Consider the following 15,945-nt stretch of genomic DNA (forward strand, 5'->3'; position numbering starts at 1 on the left):
CATACATTTTTGTTTTCTTAGAAGTGAAAAAAAAACATCAAAAACAGATGTAGCTGTCAGGGTTTGTTTCCTTAGATGTGAGAAAACTATCTGAACAGATGTGGTTGTCTGAGTTCAGACGTTGTGCAGTTTGTCACGGAGTTTTTTTTTTCTGATAACCTGGCCCCGCCACACATTTTATCATAAACTAGTTGAAACTTTTTAGCTCGCGTATTAAGGTAGAACACGCCTCGGGGACAGATATTCAGACTCTCAAACCTTAACAAATCTTTTCTGATCCACCACTTGTAGGGGTTCATTCTAAATCTTTTGGTGTAAGAAAACTTTCCATCGTCTTAGTTTTTCGAGAATCGAAAATTTTATTTTTCTCCGTAGAGTTAACACAGGGATGGCGGCCATTTTGAATTTCAAATATCGGTAAATCTTGAGTCATTTGCAGCACTTGTACCAAAATTTTATTTTTGATTTTGAAAGAGAATGGTGGGAAGTTTCACTCAGGAAAGTTTGAGCAAAGGTTAAAGTCTTTCACTTTCGAGGTGCATACTACCTTAAGATGGACAAGCATTAGAGGGATAATGTCTATATAGGCTTTTCTAGAAAACCAGAAAGGAGTACATTTTCCTTTTCCCTACAGATCGATGAAATAAACAGTATTATATCAGACCAGTATATTGATGGTGCAAATACAGCGATCTGATTGGTCGAAACGTGAAAATAGCCGTGGAATATTCGCGATATGGAACGGGCGCGAGCTCTCTGCTAAAGGAAAATTCCGGGTTTTTTTTTTGGCGTTTCACGCCAGAATATCAATATACTGTTATGATATAATAGTAATAAACCACCTCTCAGCGATGGCTATACCACGTGGTTTTGACCAGTTCACTCCATACATGCACTCACTATCGCTCGTGCATATATGTCGTTAACTGGTCAAAATCTTGCGGTATACCGTTGCCGGAGAGGTTTAATTAGCTTTGCGAACATTACCATATTGACATATAAATTCTGGTCCGGACTTAATCTTATCATTAGAAAATAATATGACGTTTGTCATGATACACACAAAGGTTGTACTCACAATTGAGGTCTATGGTTGAAAATTGGGGATTTCAACGCAATATTGAGAGCAGAGCAAGCTACAGTATTGTACAAATCCAATAAAATACTAGAAAAATTCATAATTATGCTTTATGATTACAGCTCTCGTATTTTATTCAAAATACAGTATCTCAGCATCTCAGCTGTCATGTGGTTTCGATCTCGTCAGCCTATCAGAGGCGTACACATGTTGAGTGACTTTACTGAAGAAAGGCAAGCGACCTAAGATGGAAGGGCGGGAATCAAGGACAACATTCGGCCTTGTCGGAAGAAAGTTCCATGATTATATGTGTGGAATGTATGTTTTATGGTAATAAGTCGCTCGAAATGATTGCGAAGTGTGATTTGAATTCAGCTGCAAGATAAGATCGGAATTCGATCACTTGCATCATGTACAGCTATTTATCATTGCGCACGCGACCAGGCGTGTATTCCTGTCACCATGGCCTACATGTAGCTATGGACATAACTAGTTCTCAATGTGTAACGCCGTGTCACAAAATGGTCGAGCACATCAAATCTTCTTTCCGTCAGTCGACATATTAATGCAACTACCCCGTTTCTTTTGAGTTACTTTGGTGTTGTGTTACTTCAAAGCTGATTGCTTGCAAGCGTTTTCTCAGAGGGAAGACAATTTATCCTAACGCGTAAAGAAACTTCAAAAGAGCGAGCACTGTGCAGAATATCATATTCTTCAAGCAAGGTGATATAAAGTTTGTATAATTATTTTGGCAGCAGTGATCGGGGAAGATAAAATCATCCGGCGAGGACAGTGCATACAGTTTCGGGTTTTGAAAAGGAGAGAGGGTTGTTGGGAGTTATCTTTGAGAGAGGTGGGGGGCACTGGTAGGGTAGATAGAGGGGTCATTTTAAAATCGTGGCGGTAAGCGGTTAGCTTACACTTACCCCTTCAAATGTTCATTTACCACAAAATATATTTTAACAGGACATTTGCTTTACGATTGAGGTAGGACCAGAAAGCGCTTCCTACCTCCATGCTTGTACAACCCCCCTGGGTACAATTTCTTGAAATCAACCGGATGGCTGCACCTGTTGTGTGCTGTCATTTACCCTTTACAGGAATTGATTTTTTTTCTGTACAGTTTCATTAATTTTCGTTTGTTAGTGTTGTGCCCTTTAGTCTCCTGCTTTTTCATGCCGCGGGAGAAGTGCTCGGCGCATTTGATTTTCAGGGTGTTGAACCTTCAGACCATCAGCGAGGAATTGTCCCGAGCCTCCGTCCATCTCTCCGTTCGTCGAATTCGGACAACTTCCTTTAGGGCGTGAATAATCTAAATTAACCAGTTGTCGAAGTGACCCTACCTGACCCCTGCCAAGGGATCAGTTTTTCACACCGGGAGAAGTCATCGCGATGAAAGTTCACAGGAAGTCGCTAACGCTAGCAGCAACAGGTAGATTTACGCAACCCATGGCAGTGTGGTCACCCTGGCGGTACGGGTAACAGGCATGACCCATATCCGTGCCTTGTTTGTTTGTTCGTAATTGTGTGTTTCCGGCACATCTGACTTGCAGATCGCGAGTTGCAGACGCGTTTTGTCACCGCAGCTCGGGTGATTTAGAGGGCGATGACTGAACATTCAGGGAATCATCGTCCTCGTCCCCGGGATAATGATTTCCAAATGTGCTTCAAAACCTTGCAAATGTCATCTCAGTGGAGGGGTCGGTCATCGATTAACGTTTGCGAGGCCAAAGTATAGACAGTGAAACAGCTCGACTATCTATAGTCGAAGGTTGCAAGGTTGCAAATCCCAAGGCAAAGCAACACGATATGATATTATTCGACCAGCAGCCGAGGAAAACAGTTCACAGAAATTAAATAAAATTTATTTCCTATTGATATTGCCCACGATATTTTTGTAATTTGACTTCACAACTTGTATTTTGTTTTCGCTGTTTTCTAGCTGCAAATCCCATTCAATCATTTCGCAATTTACACGGATGTCCGATCCGATCAACATATGGAGGGAAGATGAATATGTTTAGAACGATGGAGGCCGTTTGGTACACTGACAAATGTTTTAGGTGTCTGCAGTTCAGGACAGGAACATACCATCTGTTCGCTCCTTGCCACGCTCAGTGGCTCCACACGGCAGGGAATGTCAATGCCCTGGCCCGAGGGTCGAGAAATGATTGGCCGTGCGATCGTGCATTGCCAACGACACTAGAATGTGACTTAGCTCCCTTTTACCACACGGAGTCAGACATATTTAAAACACGAATCAGATTCGATGCTTAACAGCCTGTTACATCGACGGAAAAAGATATACACTTAGTCACCAGGGACTCGATTGTCGACGATACTGGTAAAATGATTAAAAATCCATTCATAGCTTTGCACTATATTTGCACGAAGAGAACAAGTCCAAGTCCCCATTCTCAGTTTTTACGAAATCTTACACTCAGACAAACAGATAAAAGGACGCTCGGTCCCATCTTGTACATGACCTAGATCAGGACATATTTTAAACATCCTTGGACAGTAACGTGCACAGTCTGGCATAACTCGTCGTAACCATAAATCGTGCCATGCCTTGGAATGATTAATGTGCTGGAGCAAGACCGTTGAACTATTCCCAATTAACGGGAATAGAGTGCCTTGGACAACACTGAAGAGGGATTTCATCGCCAATACAGCTCCAGGCGACTGTAGTGTTTATTTTCATTTGGTGAGCATGCAGAGAAACTGTAGCAATCCATGGCTCGCCTCCCTCCACATCCAAGAAGCCGCGGCTAGGAAGGAAAGAAGGGGAAAAGGGTCACCAACCAAACGGTCACTGACTTCAGGCTCATTCTTTAATAATATCTGAAGTGTATAAACTTAATCGATTGATCATACTGATGAAAAGCCAAGTACGTAAAACGGGCTATGATACTTAAACAATTTGCGTCAATTAAAATGTAATTAGCGATTTCTTCTAAAGGAAAAAAACCCATGAGATTCTCAATGACACAAGCTGTCAAACTACCCTTGTCCATCAAAACTGTGAATAAATGTCAGCTTTCTATATGTATGTATGTATGTATGTATGTATGTATGTATGTATGTATGTATGTATGTATGTATGTATGTATGTATGTATGTATGTATGTATGCCTGCCTTTTGTCTTTTTGACAGTCAATCTTTGTGTTTGTGTTGTATTTTACAACTATGATGATCAGATCATCAGGGTTGTAAGTCTTTTTGTTTGATGTCAATCTATAATGTTAATTTACTTAACTCTTAGCGAATTAATGCGATATGACACGCTGTCCGGAACACCGTACTACGATTAAATGTTTTAATATCTCCAGCAACGATATTTTCCTCGGGGTAATTTTGAAATACTTAGAATTTTGAAAGTTAATCAAGAAACCTCCTGTGTAGTTTCTTTGTATCCACAAACAATTGTAGACCCGACAGGTGTGAGATATTTTTTGTGGGAGCTTTTCTGTAGAAACCGCGATCTTGGAAATTCCGTTTCGTCTAATTGAGTTCACTCGCTAGCATTGTTATATTCGAAACACTCTATAGTGTGTTACGAAGCCAAGGAGATGGTCAAGTCAAGGTATATGTTATGTTAAGATGGCACTTTGAAGGTTTCCATTTCTTTATTAAAGCAAATTCACGGTGGAAAGGTTAGCGAAATAACTCGGCCGGTGATGTCAGCTTATGAATGTCAAACGTGCCGGTTTCATTGTCACGGCTTTTGTCACTCAGCGAAATGTCCACAATTTGAACACATAACACTTCTCTGTATTGAGGTTGCTGGAAAGTTATAAGAAAAACTTTGAAATAATATTGATCCAGCGTCCCTGTGTGTCCAAGTACGCTTTCTTTTGTTTTGCCACTCTCGAGGCAACGACCTGAACCGCCGAGCGCCTTCAATGGTCCTCAAAAGGAAACAAAGGCTTGTTTGAAATTCGCAAATGTTGACGTTACCCCTCGACAAAGAGCCCTGCAAGTTTAAATAGGCCTCGATATGCCAGAATTCAATTAAAGTTGTCTCTTCGATTAAACAATGATAATTAAAACGAAAACCACGGAACAATTGCGGAGAAAAGGGTCTCTGTTAGCGGCGGACAAAAGTGCCGTCTATAGAGGCAAACTGAACGTGAAAATATTTTCCGACGCCGACGTGACAGATACGGATGCGGCCAGCACTTCTTTGGTTCCGTTGGTTTCGTTTGATCTTAAAATATTGAACCTGCGACCTCTTGAAGTGACCGACATTTTCACTGTCACAAAGGACAAAAATAGCGACAGTGATACGGAAACGAAAACACATCTTTTAGACAGCTTTCTTGCTTTTGTGGCTGTTTTCACAGTCGCTCTGTGAACGTGTTTACTCTGCGTGATAAGACCAGGTGAGAAATAAGCCGACTGCCAAAACACCGTGTCAGGTACAGCATGTCGCAAAATATAAACAATCTACAATTTAATAACTCACGATCATGTAGGTATGCGTCTTGCCTCCATTTATAGCATTTTTTGCCGTGATAGCAGAATGCTATTGGCCATCACATCAAAAGAGGCAAACGATTATACACAATGGCGTCAACATTATATTGTTTTCTATTGGCGTTTTTGTCAAATTAAGCTTGAGGCCGAAAGTCTTTTGTTTTCAGTATCTCGGCGAATGTTACAATCACACTTTCTTGTTCCTCATTTTAAGACTTTTTCCGTTTAGTTTGTCAATGTGGTGATAATGTTTGTATAAGCATCAGATGAACTGTTATTGTTGACCGCACCAATATTCGCTTACCAGCGTATCGATACATAGCGAATCCCCGGAAATTGTAGACTATACATCGTTATCCATCGGAAGACAATGATCATACAATATATCCGTATCGGCAAAATCTTTTGAGTTATAAATGTTGCCAATCAAATACATGATTACAATAACTTTAACTTTTTTCTTTTAAAAGTATTATATAACAAGGCATACGATTGGCTAGCTGAGTTGGGAGAAGTTTTTGTAATCGCTTGAGATTTCAGCGATCAGAAACCTTTACGCTGACTGAAGACACCTGCCAAGTGCGCTGATATTGGACACTGCGACTGTAAAAACGCACCTCAAGGAACGCTGGCGTCGGTACCTTACTTTCTCAGCGCACGAGGGACTTGAGAACAGTGAGCCGACATTATCTAACCACAGAAACCGCGCCGTAAAAGTTATCTTCAGAATGTTGATGCTGTATAAAAAGTAATTTATATTCTTATCAATATGTCAGTAATTGAAACTGTTCAAATACGAGTGCACGAACACGTCTCGTCTCCTGTTAGATAAGTTCCACGCATGCGCACTACTTACACATTAAGAGCATGTAATTCAACAATATTTTATTAGTATTTTAAATTTCGGAAAGGTGAAAACGGTTTCGTATATCATTCATGACATTATTTTAAACATTACATAAAAGTACGGGGTAACTTAATCTGAGCCCTCCTGTTGATAACCTAATTACCAACTTGAATGTTCAATGAAATGGGAAAAACGAGAGACTTGACCTTTGCTTGTTCTGTGTCCTCGCGTCAATGTGTCGCTGCAACATATGTCCTTGGGTGATTTACGATATCGACTTTGCTCTGACCGAGAGACGCTGTTTCTCAAAACCAAGGCTTTAACGATAACGACATAAACATGCGTACAAAATGAGTAGAGCAACATCGGATTCTTCGCACTGAGCGGAATGCTTGCAGTGCGCCCTCACCCATCCATAGACGCGGAACGTTTTTCAAAGTTGTCGATGCAGTCACCGTATTGCGTCGGCAACAAAAGTGCGTACAGCGCGCCTGACATTGTTGCAAACGGAAAAGCATTAACACGACATTGTTAATGTGGAATCAATATTAAAGTGTGCAATTGTGTTTAACTTAGGGACTAAGCCGTCAATGTATACCAGCATATGATCGATTTGATCATTTTCCAACCTGAATGTCTAGAGCCTGCTACTGTCAGCATAAAAATATATCGTGTGTTTCCGTTAAAATGCCCATGGGAAAAGGGAAAGGTCGGCCAGAAACTTGTGTTATATTTCATTTTTATTTGATGGGGACCAATCAAAATAGCAAAATTTGGCTAAATCAGGAATGATTTTTGCAAATGAGAAAAAAGTTCATAGTCCTCGAAGGGCTGTATTTCATGGTTCAAGTTCTGTCATCATAATATTTGAAAAGTCGTGACGTCACAAAATTGACACGCATGAGAAGGGTCGAAGTCATCCACTCACTCATTAATTCATACACATGTACATTAAACCCAAACAAAAAACAAAAAACAAACAAACAAACACAGCACTTCGCAAAATACCAGTGCTATGGACATAAATCCTAGCTTTGGTTTGATTACTTTGATTTCACATGGATATGGTTAAATTTCGGCAAAATATGAAAATTTGACATTGACATATGTCAAGACTAACCTTACTGTGTGATGACAATTCAGCATTTCAAAAATTTGTTCTTACTTGTAAGTACAAGAATAGCTAAACTGTATACCGAAGCTTATTCGGACATTTTCACATTCAGTAACCATACAAAGTAAACTCAGTTTATAAGTGCATTTGCGTAGTGGACTTTAAGCTCTAGTACACTATTCATTCTGGTGAACACACAATTCTGCCGCTTTACCACAATAAACTGTTATCAAATGACTCTCTATAACTTAATTGAAACATAAAACAGGCAGAGCACATAGGTCAAGCTGGAAAGAGTTGCACATTGTAAACCTGCTCTCAGAGACAATAGACTCCCTTGCACCTTTCGTGAAATTCAGATACACCAGCTAGATAATGTCTACGCAATAATAAACCACTTCTACTCTTCATAACTTGTCAACAAGCCGCTTAACTACCCTATGATCCACCCAACTTCTTTATTGTATCTTCACGTATTAATGGCTTGGTCTTCTTGCCTTTTATGTATATTTTCAATTCTGATCAAGTCAGTTACTAAGAATTCGGTCGACAACATATTTATTACCATTAGACTTAGAACGCACTTCTAAAACATAATAATGACATTTTTCTGCACTCTACATTCATAAAAATGAAAATACAATTCTCGAAAAAATTGATGACATACGGATCACGACGAATGCAAGATCAGTACTAGTCTTCAACTCTCGTGGTTACGGTAGTTTTTGACACCAGAGGGCGACATCACATTTCATGAAAGAGATCTCATCGCAAAGAATCAGGATATTTGTGAAAGACTACTGCGTTTTATAAAAGTATAATATTCTTGCCTCTTAGAAAACCGCCATTATTAAAACTGGTGATCACCAATTAATTAGTAATTAAATTATGCCCGTAGTTCTATGCAAATGAAATAGACTTTCCTGTGAACCAATTTGGAATTATTAAATTAGTTAATTAGGAGAAGTAGCTAATTGGCCGTGATAGTAATTGAGCATTGTCAAAAGAGAAATAGCAGATGGAAACTGATAGGTTGGTTCTTTTTCAAAATCGATTGCTAAGAAATAAACCAAAATAAGAAATCACATTCCAAAAACAAACTTGTACACAATATTCGTATTATATTATATTACGTCATGGCTCAATACTTTGATCGATATTTGTTATTTTTGAACAAACGGAAAGGAAATTAGCCATGGAATGTTTCCTGGAGTCGGAATGAGATTGTTTTAGGAATATGAGATTTGTAACCGTACGTGGTGAAAAACCCTTATCGCCACTAAATGATCTCGTGTAGGATTTCCATGCAGATTAAATGGAGTCGTCATCGAGACTCCGTGATCACGTCTCATTTTACGTGATTACTGAGATTCAGACCGGAACTGCTAGACACCCGTGAAAGTAATCTGATTTTACGGCATATCTTTCCCGATCAGGATCAGAAATACTCCTTCGAGATGAGGACACAGACAATTTGAAAATACACACCAGTTCTGATACGCTGACCGGGTGAACATGCATGGCTTTAGATGCTGCGGTGTTCCATAGCTGTCTTATTTCGAACCAGGTATTGTAAAATTTTGGTATCATTGCATTCTTGTCACGACCGAACATGGTGATTTTGGCTACAGCGCTGCCGTTCCCAGTCTCCGCCGGTGTCACTCGTCAATCCCGAGGTGATAAATAATAATTCTTATTTCATTGAAAATTTTCAATTTCTGATAATCCGAATGTAAGGCATGAGAGAGAGAGAGAGAGAGAGAGAGAGAGAGAGAGAGAGAGAGAGAGAGAGAGAGAGGAGAGAGAGAGAGAGAGAGAGAGAGAGAGAGATGAACAAGCAGGCAGAAAATAAGTTAGTAATCAAAAGAGATGGAGACAAAAGGTTATTTAAGAGAGACACGGGGAGGGTGTACGTGTTAGTCTGAGATAGCTGGAGGGAGGGAGGATGCCGTTCTCCAACAATATCAATACCAAGACAGGAACAGTAACGTACCACCAAGAACAAAGAAGCTTCCACTACACAGTGCAATATGCAAATTAGTTTAATATTCAACAATGAAAAGAAATTATCATCATAATATTGTAGTACAGAAACATGCTCATTAATATAATTTGCATAAAATGAATGCTGATCCACCGCATCCTGCATGAAGAGGCGTCCACTTCGGAAACAATAACAAAATGGCGATGCATTTCATAGCACACTTCATCACTACAGGACGCGCCAACAGAGCTGTTACAATTTCCCTCCATCAACACCCATTCACATCAACTTCAAGTAATCTCCATCCCTAATACCGAACAGTGGATATTCTTTTCCCGAAGACATCTAATCCTCGGTAATGAATTCTTCCTCCCCAGCGAAACAGCCGTTACCTAGCAACAGCCAACGAGCAATAATTGATTCCGATTGCTGAAATCTCTGCAGGCGAGTTCACGCTTTCTTCTCTCTATTACGGTCGCACGCCGAATCAATCTCATAGCTCCAACAACATCTGTGCTAGCTCATTTTTGTTATGTTCACTCCGACTCAAATGTTTCTTCACGTGCAATTTTTTCTGAGTGTTGGAATTCACTCACCTCAGGATATAGCGTTTAGAGTATATCGCTAATATTACCAGGCGGACTCTCCGTGACAACATTGAAGGCCAAATTCATTGTTAGTTTCTTCGCAAAAAATCGGGATCACCGATCAGTTTTTCAACACCCTTATTCTATTCTCTACGGTAATTGACGAGGAGCGTGCAGAATTTTCACTGTTTATTGTAAAAGGAACGGAAAGAGAAATGGCTTTACCGGGACTGAAAATTTCCGTTGTTTTAAAAAAACCAGTTTGAACGATTTTAAGTGTGTCCGTCAATAGGTATCGTTTTAAGTAGTCCAGGACGACGTCAACATGCAAAGGAAAACACTTCAGTTTTCAAGGAACTCTCTTGCAGAAGTCAAATCCAAGCGTTGCACCAAGTAGAGGTAAGATTTGCTTATTTCAGTAGATTGTTCACATTTTAACCAATTGGTGTCAAACCTCTTGTAGAAAATACTCATTAGTTTGTTGTCCACTACATTATTGGCCATACATGACCTGATGACTGGCGGAGTCAGAAGGCGATATCAGATTGAGCAGAGACGGAAACAAATAGTGAAACAGAGGCTGGAATATGAGGAACCGCTGCGGGGTAATGTTGGAATATGAGAGAGAGAGAGAGAGAGAGAGAGAGAGAGAGAGAGAGAGAGAGAGAGAGAGAGAGAGAGAGAGAGAGAGAGAGAGAGAGAGAGAGAGAGAGAGAGAGAGAGAGAGAGAGAGAGAGGAACAGACAAAGCTGACATTCAATATAGACGGAGGTTCAAACCTGTCATTCTACAGGTTTTGTCGATGTTTATACTTTATCAAAGAACAACCAAACAAGAAAATGCACCTCGATAAAATTATAACTTATTTTTACCCAAATGGCGACACACTGTGTAAATATCACAAACGTGCCGAACAATGTGTAAATAACAGCCTCCTCTCGTAACCTGAGAAAGTTAGTGTGACAACTGTGGACCGCCTTTAGTTTTGGCACGATTGTTTCAAACGTAAGTGCCTTTTGAAACCCATTTAAGTGTAACGCTTATTAGTTTATTCTTTTATTCTCACACTGTTTTTCCGCCACATAATTGTTTTCTACTTGCAAAATCATGTAGAATCGCAAATTATTCAACTTGTAAATACAGCCTTTAGTACTTAATATTCAATGTTATGAATAACAATGAATTTTAGTCCCGGCAAAAATTATTTTGTCAACAATAACACTGAATATATATCCCTGTAGAAGATCTGTATTTCAAATAACTTCAAGAATCAGAGTATAATTTACGTGTTTTCTCAAACAGAGATAACGAAAGTACTGTGAATATTATCTGTAAATCGCATTTAGGAAAGAAAAATCGTTGTGTATTAAACTAAACTCAAATGAAGTGGAAAATGATAACCGTAATAAAAACAAATCGATGAAAGTTAAAGGAAATTAATATTATACCTTATTTCAGTGAACAAAAAGTAATCTCATTTAGCCGGTGTTGAATCAATAGGAGGGAATTTTTTTTTATCAGAATAAGGGGGTGAGTGATATTCGTAAAATGCTAAATTTTAGAGTCAAAAGTTTGGCTTAAAGATTTTCGACATCCAACTGATTTTTAGAGGTCAAAGTCCATCATCCCAAACCGGAATGCAGATTTGCAGGGTCAAAGGTCAGGACCCTGTCAATTTGTTATCCTGTTGGATTCGATGCACTCTGGTCACAACGTACATTCTAAAGAACTAAGCTTTGCTTATTTTGACCTTGAAATGATCATGAATTTTATGTAACTGGCAAATTCATTAAAGTGTCGGCAGAGGAGGGTTTCGTATTCCATGAATCATTACCTGCAGATTTCTGTCAAGTTCATCGTATTGCGAGTGCCAAAATAATGCTCTCCCTTCCCCATTCAGTCGTCGCGTGACTCCTTTACTTACCAGACAGAGAGTAAGTCGTGGTAACAACATTTAGAAAATTTGAAAATGATAAGCACACAAGACGAAATATTTGATGAAGAAGAATACTATTTTCTAATGCTATAACTCTTCATAAAGTAGCATGAGATGATATTGAGTTCAGAATCGTTTGAGATTTTTAGACAGAGTCCTTCATATTTATACGGAATACTTTCTGGTTTAAAATGCGTGTACTGTTAATACCGCTCGTTTGGTCTCCGATGAGGCTGACCATAAAATTGAAAAAGCCTCTTTTCTTGCATTGAAGGAGTTTTATCGGTTACGGTAATGAAAGGTTACAGTGCTCGTCATAAGGGTGTAATACTACAGTTTTCAATTATCAGTTATTGATAACAATTGTAGTGTTTCAATCCATTGATAACAGTATATCCCTGCTTTGGTTTTTTTTCTCATGGCAATTTTGTATTCGAAGTGATCGTTTGTTTGAGTTGTAGTAAAAAAACCAACCATAGCAGATGGCGACTTTCTAGCATTCACTTTCATGGCTGAGATAAATCGTTTTCCAACAAGTTGAGATGATTATAAATAACATGTGCGTTAGTGTGTTTTCAAAAAAGTACAGCTTGAAGGCTGGCTCTCATAACAAGAATAAGAGACTATTCGTAGAAATTTAGACTGTCAAATTAAGGGGTAATCCTCTTTTGGACGTTCCAAGAACTTCATAGTTCTGCGCTAACAGGCGCTTTTTGTTTTGATTGTTTATGGTAATAGTCAAGTGATGTCAGTAAGCCTGCCAATTATTATTCAGAAGACGTTAAAGGTATACTGTCACCTGTAATCTAAATATGCCCATATATGGTCAAAGGGACGTTCCTTGGTATTCAAAATGCCCATATGAGGGCGCTGTTTTTAAAAAGCGGCCACCCGCTTAAAATCTGTGATCGGTTAGATTTTCTCTTTCCATGGTAATTGTGGCAAAATTGGAACAGGTGACAGTATACATTTAACTCAACGTAGTAAAGTATAGTGTTTAAAACGATATTGGAGTTGACTATGGCACAATATCAAAGCGTATCAAAGCGTATCATACCAATGCTATGAGAGTCCTGTACAGTCATGTACAGTTCAACCCGAATTCCGTGCAAACAAGTCCACAGTCACCATCGATAACAAAAATTTGGGCGAAACCACGGCGGTTGAAGGGAATGACCACGAGAGAAAAGGCAAGATTTGTTTATCGAGTTCAAAGATTTGGCATGTTTTCTTCGGAAGTTGGTAGACAATGTGAACTTTCTGAACGGAAGGCTAGTTTTTACAGGTTACAGTCATGTTACTCTTTATTTCGCAAAAGCGACAAACAGCTGCAATCTTTTCATAGGGTTCACTCCGCCCATTTCCCCTCCAATTTTGACAATCCCTACCAAGATTTAATGATCGATCCCTAAAGAGCTATTTAGATGATTCATTTATGACAAAAAAAGGCACCAAAGAGAGTCAGAAACCAGTTACCGAGTAAAAAGATAAGGTATCAAACCCGACAGGTATTAACTTATTCGGTTCACTGTGTCCTGACTCAAGCTGTAAAAGATTGAAATAACACCCCATATAAATACAGCTTGGCTTTCTAGAAACCAGCCTAGGAAAAATTTTGATTCAGTAGTACATGAAAATGTAAGGGCATACAAACAAACAAACACATGAGTAAACGAACGATAAACAAACAAACAACAGCAGATTGTGACGGACAATGGTATCAAGCGATTTAAGTCAGCTGCTCGACCATGGTTTTGCCGTCTCAGGGTTTACAACTAAGCCATAAATTTAAATTTACAACATGACGACTTTTCAGTAACCAATTAAGAGAAATCAACACCTGAACCTTAAAGGACCTAATGTAATTTACAATCCTATTACCTAGGTATAAATAGACACGAAAACGTGTTAATATTACCCATTGTACAACAGTACAGCATGCATTTTGTGGATATAATTGGACAAAATTCGTGATAGCCATAGCATGGGTTTGAAAATGTGCCGGTACCATTAATTCGCGAATAAAATCCCGAATTTGTTGATCACGTGACATTTGTATTCCCAACGTGACTTTGGAAACTGAAATTATGATTTACTTATGGCCTTATTATGAAGAACTTAAATGTTATCATTTGTCCGTCACAATCTGCTATGTTGTTTGTTTGTTGATTGTTCGTTCACTCAAGTGGTTGTTTGATGGTTTGTTTGTTTGTTTGTTTGTTTGTTTGTATGCCCTTACTTTTTCATGTACTACAGAAGATTAAGAAGATTGGTTGATCACATGACATTCGTATTCCCAACGTGACTTTGGAAACTGAAATTATGATTTAGTCATGGCCTTATCATGAAGAACTATATGGAAAAGTCAACTCTCAGATTTCGGGATGTTTTCCAATTTGCAAAGAAGTGATCGGCGGATAAGAAGACACCCTAAAGGAAATGTTGAGAAGCACACGCCATTAGAATGAATAAAGATTTATCTCAAAAGCCAAGGAGACTGCATCTGCGAGACGTGTGCGTTCTAGATCCCGAAGATGGTTTATGAGACTGCTAGTCTCGTATGCTCTGCATACATGGCGGTTAATTACACTCCTGACTATACTGGGAACGTGATGCGGTTAAAATAAGCAGTCACGCACAAAGGCAGTCGTTCAAACTCTTGTGACCGCGACTGTTTGATCTGCAACCTTCGGTAAACCGACATCTTCCTTATTCAATGAAAAACCATGAGCCTATAAGAAATCCCTTTTAATTTCTTTGCCTTCTGCGGGTATTCATCGACTTGTGCAAAGGTGCTTACATTATGAGTAAATCAGCAAAGAAAGTAAATTCATCATACCGCCAAACAGACAGACAGATACGCAAGCGCACGAAGGATTTTATCCCAACTCCAATACTGAGCAGCTCGGGGTAATTTGCTGAAATACACTGCCGTGCAAATAATGCAATTGTAGTCAGACTTGACGTTTTCTTTTGTGTATCGTACATACATTCGTACCACGACGTTTCTGTCTCGTCATCCAGGTTTGCCCTGCATATTATGGTAACTATGTGGCGTCGTCAAGGTGCGCGGCTATTGGGAAATATACGGGCGTTTCATTAACTTACATGCATTTCTTAATTAATAAACAGTAAGTAAAAATGATAAACCGGGTCGTGTTGTTGAGAAATAGCAAGTTGAAGTTTAAAGTTTAATAGCGTTCTTACAAGCTGTATTTCCATTAGACGACGATAACGCTGTTCTCTCGGTCGATATGTTATCAGTTTAATCCTGGACCTAGTGGACTGAATTAACTTCTCGCTTTCATCATCGATGTGATCGAACTTTTCCCACTCGTACGTCGGCAAATCCTGTACAGTAATGATAAGCAGGAAAATTAGGAAGAAATTTATTGAATAACCACAGCACTTTTGTTGAAAGGGCGTTTTTCTTCCCTACTTCAGAATAATAATACTACCTAATATTGGCAGTCCTGTCCTTTAAAAATATTGCAAAAACGTTTAGGAAATACACATTTCTTTTGCTTGGCAATGTCATAACAGCAAGGGTTTATACTTTTCAAAAATAATATATATGGAAATGAGTATAAGACAAAGGCTACATCTTAGAAGTTACTTATCACATGCTAGGGAGCCTCTTATTAGTGACTCACGCACCACAAAGTCCCAATTTTCGATTATTATCAAATTCATAGTAAAATGAACGGTTTAGCGAAAGCTAAAACTAAAATTTCGTAATTAGAAAGTCATTCATGTTTCTTTATTAATAAATAAGTATGCGCCTCCAAAGTTGAAGTTTTTATCTTGTGTCTAAGAAACCTTTAAGACTCTCTTTCAAATGAAGAAAAAAAAAATAGAAGTTACAGCGCAAATCTTGTTGCCAGAGTAACAAATTACCTTAAATTTACCGATACTTGAA

General features: G+C 38.9%; 1 protein-coding gene across 1 annotated transcript in view; it reads left to right on the forward strand.

Moving 5' to 3' along the window:
* The first annotated feature begins 10,321 nt into the window (after nucleotides 1-10,321).
* Nucleotides 10,322-15,945, forward strand: part of LOC139122752 (solute carrier family 4 member 11-like) — a 62,527-nt gene continuing 56,903 nt past the window's right edge. Inside the window, exon 1 of the mRNA XM_070688439.1 lies at nucleotides 10,322-10,489. The gene's annotated coding sequence lies outside the window, so the exon portion shown is untranslated. The remainder of the gene's footprint in view (nucleotides 10,490-15,945) is intronic.

This window comes from Ptychodera flava, chromosome 22 (genome assembly GCF_041260155.1).
Source record: "Ptychodera flava strain L36383 chromosome 22, AS_Pfla_20210202, whole genome shotgun sequence".
Taxonomy (NCBI): domain Eukaryota; kingdom Metazoa; phylum Hemichordata; class Enteropneusta; family Ptychoderidae; genus Ptychodera; species Ptychodera flava.